The sequence below is a fragment of the Phyllostomus hastatus genome, unplaced genomic scaffold (genome assembly GCF_019186645.2).
Source record: "Phyllostomus hastatus isolate PE091 unplaced genomic scaffold, TTU_PhHast_1.1 phas_contig_1162, whole genome shotgun sequence".
NCBI lineage: Eukaryota > Metazoa > Chordata > Mammalia > Chiroptera > Phyllostomidae > Phyllostomus > Phyllostomus hastatus.
The window spans coordinates 3,387,466-3,395,542 of record NW_025333537.1 but is presented as its reverse complement, the minus strand read 5'-3'; the positions used below and the strand labels follow the sequence as shown (position 1 = coordinate 3,395,542).

The 8,077-nt window shown below is 47.2% G+C and overlaps 1 pseudogene; it reads right to left on the bottom strand.

The window, feature by feature from the left end:
* Positions 1-4,050: 4,050 nt before the first annotated feature.
* Positions 4,051-6,816, bottom strand: LOC123820284 (annotated as a pseudogene).
* Positions 6,817-8,077: the final 1,261 nt, after the last annotated feature.

The window sequence follows — 8,077 nt, the reverse complement described above, 5'->3', positions numbered from 1 at the left end:
AACAACAAAATTATAGGTAAATTATAGTCTATGTGGTTTTAGTGTTGAGAGTATTTCACTGTGTTCTCATGCTTGGAAAATGCAGTACCCAAGCAAAACCCTGGATTACCCAGAACATCCCATTTCTTGTCCAAGCAGGAGAAGGGAGAATTTATCATGAGCTGGTTAGGAGCCAAACATGTATAACCAGTCTGTTTTCACCCTCCCCCCACCTCTATTTGGTCCTAATGTTTTGAATACTCTTTCCTTTTCCCAAATTTCTGAACACACCCAGCAAGTGAATGGCTGGGGTAATGAAAGCGTTGGACCGAGAGTTGATAGATTCACCACCACCATTTCTGGTTGAGTCTAGAGGAATACCACTCAGCCTTCTGAGCCTCCATGTACTCACAGAGTAAGACTTGCCGGAAGACTTGAGTGAGACCACGTATTTGAAAGCAACCTAAAATCTGGAAAGCACTCTGGAAAGGGGAAGAAATTCTGACTGTGCTTTCGCAGATCCAGTTCATTTGGCCCAGTGTAAGTACAGTTACCTTCAAGACAGTGTGGCAGTGGGCACCGAGCTATCCATCTAGATCAACAGAATAGAATGAAGACTCCACAAATAAACCAGTCCCTTCAAAAAACGGTGTTGGGACAACGGGAGAGGGGTATGCAAGAGAACGAAGTTGTACCACTACCTCACACCATGTACGTACAGATGCCAGCTCAAAATGGATCGCAGATCTAAATGTAAGAGCTACAACTTTTAAAGGAAAGATAATTAGATAGATTATAATGCTGTTGGACAGCATTAAAGTTAAAAACTTTTCGTGCTCCAAAGGACACTATCAAGAAAGTGAAAAACAGCCCACAGAAGAGAAAAAAATTTTTTGCAAACCATATATTTGATGAGGAACTTGTATCTGGAATATATAAAGAAGTCACACAACTCAATAATTAAAAAAGGTAAATTATTCAATTAAAAATGGGCAAAGGATCTGCAAAGCCATTTCTCCAACGAAGATATATAAACGGCCAATAAGCACATGGGAAAAATGCTAAGCGTCATTAGCCATAAGGAAGTGCAGGTCAAAACCACAGTGAGACACCACTCTACACCTCCCAGGAAGGCTGTGTTATGATAAAAAGGATAGATAATAACAAGTATCGGTAAGGAGAGGGTGAAATTGGGACCTTTATACATTGCTGGTGCAACACTATGGGAAACAAATGGTCTGGAAAAGCAGGTCCTCAAAAAGTTAGACATAGAATTACCCTATAACCCAGCAATTCCACTCCTAGGTGTATATACTCCAGAGACAATGGAAACACGTCCACACGAAAACCTGTACGTGAAGGTTTGCAGCAGCATTATTGTTCATAACAGCCAAGGAGCGGGAGCAACCTGAATGGGCATCACTTCTATACAACGGAGTGTTGTTTGGCCATAAAAAGAATGCGTTACTGGTACCTACTACAACACAGGTGAAGCTTGAAAATATTATGCTAAGTGAGAGAAGCCAGAAATGAAAGGTCACGTATTGTATGATTCCATTTACATGAGATGCCCGCAGTAGGCAAACCCACAGAAACGGGAATAAACGGGTGGTTGCCTGGGGCTTGTGCGCAGAGGGGTGGAGTCAGGGCAGATGGGGGGGGGGGAAATGCGCACAGGTTTCTATTTGGAGTAACAAAAATACTCTGAAATTGATTATGGGGATGGTCGCATAATTCTGTGAATATACTAAAAACTATTGAATGGTACACTTTAAATGGGTAAATTGTATGGTATGTGAATTACATCTTGATCAAGCTGTTACCCCCCCCCAAAAAATCACTTACCTATTATAAACTTTTCTCTGATCCCTGTGCCTACGCATCAAGATGAATTTACCCTTTTTTCTCTCATAGCATCTTGGTTTTAACTTTTATCATCATCATCATCATCACTAGAAATAGTTAAATACTTCCCATATACCAGACACTGTGCTAAGTAAGGACTTTTCAGGGATTTTCCCATTTCATTCTCCCGGCAATTCTTCAAGGAAGAAACTATTGTATATTTATTTTACTGACCAGAAAAATAAGTCTAAGGGAAGATAAGTAATTTGTCTAAAGTCACATAGTAAATAGGAAAAATAATAGCTGAGATTTATTGAGCAAGTACTATATCCCAGGCACTGTACTAAGCACTGCTTCAGGAAACTCATTCCCTTCTTACCACACCATGAGGTAGGTCCCTATTTTCCAGATCCGGAAGTAGAAGCATCGAGTAATAAACTGGCTAGTAAAGATCAGAATGGTAGCAAGTGGGGGGAGCTGAGGCTGGAACTCAAGTCGGATGCCAGAGTCTCCCCCGTGAACCTCTATGTTACCTTGTGTACCTGTGTAATGCATAACACCCCACTTATCATTTTAGATGCTTCTGGGCTGTCATGCTGGAACGAGAGCTCTTTAAGGGCAGGGGCCCTGTGCTGAGCCTCTTCGCCATCTCCCCCACCACCATCCTTACCCTCAGACTCACACTTTACATGAGGCGCTGGATCATTGCTCATCAGTCTCTGTGCTAGGACCGGAGGGCATGATGGCGAGGAAGACAGACAGCTCTCCACACTCTCACGGAGCTTACCGTCCAGAGACAAATGTTCACGAAGGCTTTACGTGCATCTTTTTAACCAAGTCATTTTAAGCACTCCAATAATCCAATACAGTCCGTTTTATTAATATACCTGTTTACAGAGGAAGAAACAGATTCAGGCGACTGAAACGACAGGTCCAAGGTCATGCAACGGGAAAGTGTGTGGGGGCCGGTCTAAGAACCCAGCTCCACCTGATTCAAACATTGTGTTACATTGTCTCCACTTACCCCTCTGACTCCCCCGTCCCCGCCCCGGGGCAGGGAGGGAATTAAATAAACTATTCTGCTTGCCCAGCTGAGAACACCCAGTCCGTTCAGACCTGCTGACTCTCCCACTTTCTCACTGTCGCTTCCAATGACAGCCAGAGTCAGTGTGATGTGTCGGTGGAAGAGGGGGATGTTTTTGGAGTTTTACGGTTTCGGCATCTGAAGTCGCCTTCTCTGCTGTAATTAGCTATTTGATTTAGTCTGGTCCATTAATAACTCCATAATTCAGGGGCTGAAGACAAAGACGCTACGAGCATGCCTCCTTTAGTTTAGTTGTTCTTTTTTTTTTTTTAATGTTTATTTTCAGAAACTGAAACTGCAGACCTGGAGAACAGAAACCGCAGGTCTGTCGGTGGTGGCTGTGGGGGAGGGGGTGCCAGGCTGTTGGCAGGGACTTCTCAGGACACTCAAGGCAGATCATAAAGGTGAAGGGGCTGGCTAGAGGAGGGTCCCCCTGCCCTGGGCTCAGAAACACCCTCTTCCTCCAGACCACGTATTCGGGGATCCCAGGGAAATCATTTTTTGGAGTCAGTGAATGTAGCAGAAATGAACATTAGACAGGGAGGCAGGAGCCTGGGGCTCCCTCTCAGACCTTGAAGTAGGCTCTTTCTCTCTCTCTCTCTCTGAGCCCTAGTTTATTCATCAGCAAAACGGAAGGTGGCCTGGCTATCTTAGAGGTGGGAAATTGGTTTCAGTTCTTCTATTGATTAGTAGTGACTGGGGCTGGGCAAGGCTAGAAAGCTGTGATTGATTAGCAATGTCTGCCATGGATACAGATAATCAGGGAATAATTAGAGAGTCCCATAATATTTTCCCTCCCTCAGAGTATCCCTACACCGTTCCCAGTTTTGGTCTTCCAGAGACTTTTGAGCAAGAAGAGCAAGGGTCAGGAGCTATGTATCCACCCCCAGGGGTCAGGCAGCCAAGGGCAGAACCACCAAAGTGATAGTCTTATTAACAATGATAACACCTGATTCCACATGTGGAGAAAGGGCCAGAAAGGATTTACATTAACCCATAAAGCATTAACCTCAAACCGGGAACATGGCAGGCAGAGGTGGGTGTGGATTTCTTCTGTGAGGATGGTTCATCTCAACAGTCAAAAGAAAACATAGCAAAAAAGAATTTGAACGAGACTGTTCAAAGACTCTTCAAGAACAGTCCTAGCAGCATTCTTCACCGTAGAAACTGGAAACAAGCCAAATGTCCATCAGCAGGAGAACAGGTAAACTGCAACACGATGGGATACTATGCAGAGATGACAAGGAACGTGTGACTGACACACGAACACATTGCAAAACCATCGTGTTGGACCAAAGGAACCAGGTCCAGCCCCAGCTGGTGTGGCTCCGTGGGCTGAGTGCCGGCCTGTGAACCAAAGAAGCCAGATACCAAACAGCACAGACTGTGTGTGTGGTTCCGTTTGTAAGAGGTTCCGGAATAGGCAACGTGAGTCTATGGGGAGAGAGGTCAGAATAGTGTTTATCTCTGAGAAAAAGGGAGCAGACATGGACCGAGAAGCAAGAGAGACGTTTCCAGAGGATAGAGATGGTCTTGCATCAGCGCTGCCCAATGGAAGTAAGATGCGATCCACTGCGGAGGATCGCACATGTCATTTAAAATTTTCTGGTAGCCACATTTTAAAAAAAAAAGGAAAAGGAAACAGTGACATTTATGTTAGTCATATATTCCAAATATTCAATTTCAACATGTGATCATTATAAAATTATCAATGATCTATTGTACGTTCATTTTTTTTGCATTCATCAATATCCAATGTATATTTTGTGCTCATGGGACTTCTCAGGTGGGACTGGCCACATTTCAAGTGTACGGTGGCCACCGCAGTAGGAAACACAGGTCCGCATCTTTCTTACTCTGACTTGTTGTTTTATATAAAAACTCATCCGGCTGTACACTTACAACGTGTGCATTCTACTTTGTGTAAATTTTACCTTAATAAAAAAGCCACAATAATTTACTAAAAAGGCAAACCAGAAAGAATTTAAAAGGGGGCTAAGGTGAGAGAGTAGGGGTAGAGTAACCAGGCAAAGAAAAGAAGCTACACTCATAAATCTATTGAGCATCTCAGTGGGGGAATCTGTCCCCACTCCAGACCCCCAAGACTAGGCCAGAAAACCGTGAAAGATCAAGTTTGGTGGGAGCTAATCAAGGGCCTGGCTTTCAGTTGTCGGCACTCTGTGCTAATCCTCTAGTGTGTTACACACGGCGGCTCACTAGTAATAGTAAAAGTAGATGTGGACAACTTTGCCAGACCCTTGCCACGTCCTCAGGATGGTGCTGAGAACTTCCCTGCGTGATCGCATTGAATGCACCGTCCTCTGAGGCTCGGTCTGTTACGGTCCTCCCACTTTGCAGACCTGGAAGCTGAAGCTCAGTAACTTGGCCGAAGTCACTCCACTCACAAGTGGCACAGAGGGGATTTCTTTTCTTTTTTGACATTGAAAATAAAAACATTGCTTCTATGGACAAGTTTGGGACACAATGGACTTCACAGAACAACAGAAAGAAGACAGTCCCCAGACATGGGAGTGTAACACTGCGGCAGACAGGGTAATACTCTTCGCCCTCATCCTCTCCCTCAGCCCTCTCCGCTCCAACTTTCTCAAGGGCAGCCATGTCCTCATGGCCTCAGAAAACTCTCCTTCCTCCATCCCTCATTGGTATCTACCGGTGGGCAAAGGCACGTTGGCAAACATGAGGCCAAACTTGCGATCCGGCGGACCCCAGCCTAGGCAGTCGCCGTGGTGTTGCTCGGTGTGCACACAGCTCACCGTGCTCCGGCCAGGTCTCCAGCAGGCGCCACAGTGGGAGGCTGGTCATGAATGCCAACTTGAAGCCAATGGGGCCCCAGTCCACACACTGGGTGGTACGCTTGGTTTTGATGGTGGCAATGGCAGCATTGGCATCTCTGGGAACCATGTCACCACGGTACAACAGGCAGCAAGCCACGTATTGACCGTGGCGAGGGTCACACATCACCATCTGGTTGGCTGGCTCGAAGCACGCATTGGTGGTCTCTGCTACGGTGAGCTGTTCATGGTAGGCTTTCTCCGCAGAGATGACAGGGGCATACGGGGCCAGAGGAGAGTGGATGCAGGGATAAGGCACCAGGTTGGTCTGGATTCAGTCACATCAACGTTCAGGGCTCTGCCCAACCTGAGGGGAGTGTGGATGGGAGGACACAGCTGGCTAATAAGGCCATTAAAGTTAGTGAAGGTTGGGTGCTTAGTATCGAGGTTTCTACAACAGATGTTAGGATGGCCTCGTTGCCAACCACAAAGGCACAATCGCAGAGCTCCAGGGTGCTGTGGGTGGTAAGGATGGAGCTGTAGGGCTCAGCTACAGCTGTGGGAACCTGGGGGGCTGGGTGAGGGAGAACTCCAGCTTGGGCTTCTTGCCATAATCGACAGAGATGTTCCATCAGCCAGGAGGGGAACCCAGAGCCAGCTCCCCCAGCCAAAGCTGTGGAAAACCAAGAAGCCCTGAAGACCTGTACACTGCCGGTCAGTTTCCAAATGCGGTCCAAGACAAGGTCAATGATCTTACCAGTGGTGTAGTGTCCATGGGCATAGTTATTGGCAGCATCTTTCTTGCCTGTGATGAGCTGCTGCTCAGGGTGGGAGAGCTGGAGGTAGGTAGGTATCCGTGCGAACTTCATCAGTGACCCTGGGTTCCAGGTCTACAAACACTGCCCTGGGCCCATGGCTGCCAGCGCCTGTGTCACTGAGGAAGACGTTGAAGGAGTCATCTCCCCCCTCCCAGAAGGTCTTGTCACTTGGCCTCTGGCCATCGGGCTGGGGGCCGTGCTCCAGGCAGGAGGGCTCCCAGCAGGCATTGCCGATCTGGACACCAGCCTGGCCACCGTGGGTGCACTCACTTGTCACTGAGACCCTAGGGCTCTGCATGGCTGGAGGAGGCCAGGGGGCTGAGACAAGGACCTCCCACGGACAGACTACCAAGGAGTAGGGGCGGGGGGGGGGGGCGGGCAGCGGGAGGAAGTCAAAGAGGGTATTTCGACATAGGTTTCCTCGGCTTCCAGCCTGATCTTCCTAACCACTACCTCTACTGAAGCTTGAAATGCTTTACTTGCTTTAAAAACAAATAAATAAACGACGAAGAAAAAGAAATAAACAGATGAGGAAGAGTGGATTCAAGGTTATGTCTATAAATAACGTCACTCGCTCCCTGGCCCTCAGACATGCTCTCCTGACGGGGGAGAGGAGAGCTGGGGTTGTACGGGGCTTCGGGCCATCTTATCTGAACGGCCAGGGAAGGCTGCGTCCCATGGGAACGTCCTTCCATCAGGAGTGTCCCAAGTTCAGAAAGGCTGACAGCGGCTGCCGTGGAGAGCCTCGCATGTCCCCTTCTGGCTTTGCAGAGGGAGAAACGTAAGAGATCCAACAGCAGAGGCGCCTTGCCCAAGGTCACACAACCAGTGCCCGGTGACTCCATCTTTGAATCTTCGCTTTCCAGCGACTGAATCCGATGTGCCTTTTCCACCGTGGTGGGCGCTCTGGCAGTGTCTAAACCTGAACACGACTTGCTGCCAGTTCTCGAGGAGTTTACGCTTCAGTAAAGGGACGCATTATATCATGCCAAGAATGTGGGCCTTAAGACACCTCTGGAGGTTCAGGAGAGGAAAGGGGAGACTGGCATTTCAGCTGGACCGGAAAGCAGAAATAAAGGAGGGGGCACTCCCCAAAGGAGAGCCAGTGGGCACCCGTGTCAGCTGAAATGTGTATTTCCCATCTGCCCAGATAGTACCCTACCTCTACCGTCCTGCATGGTGCTGGGTCTGCATTAAGGCTCAATCATTTTTGGTTGACTGATGCAGAATGGAACCCATTCATCGAAAATGGAAAGAGAAAGTAGCATTCATTCATTCAACAAATATTTGCTAAATGTCTATTATGTTCTATGCAAAGCACTAAGTACTTGTACCTGGGACTTGAGTCAAATATATTAACTGTCCCCAGGTCCACTTCGCTCTACCTGACATAATAGAACAATAACAGTAGGAGTAGGAGCTATAATTATCATTTATTGCATGTTTACAATATGCCAGGTGCTTTGCTCAGCAATTTGCATTAATTGACTCATTTAGTCTTTCCCCCCAAACTGAGGTAGGTTCCATTTATTATCTCTACTTGACAGAAGAGGAAATTC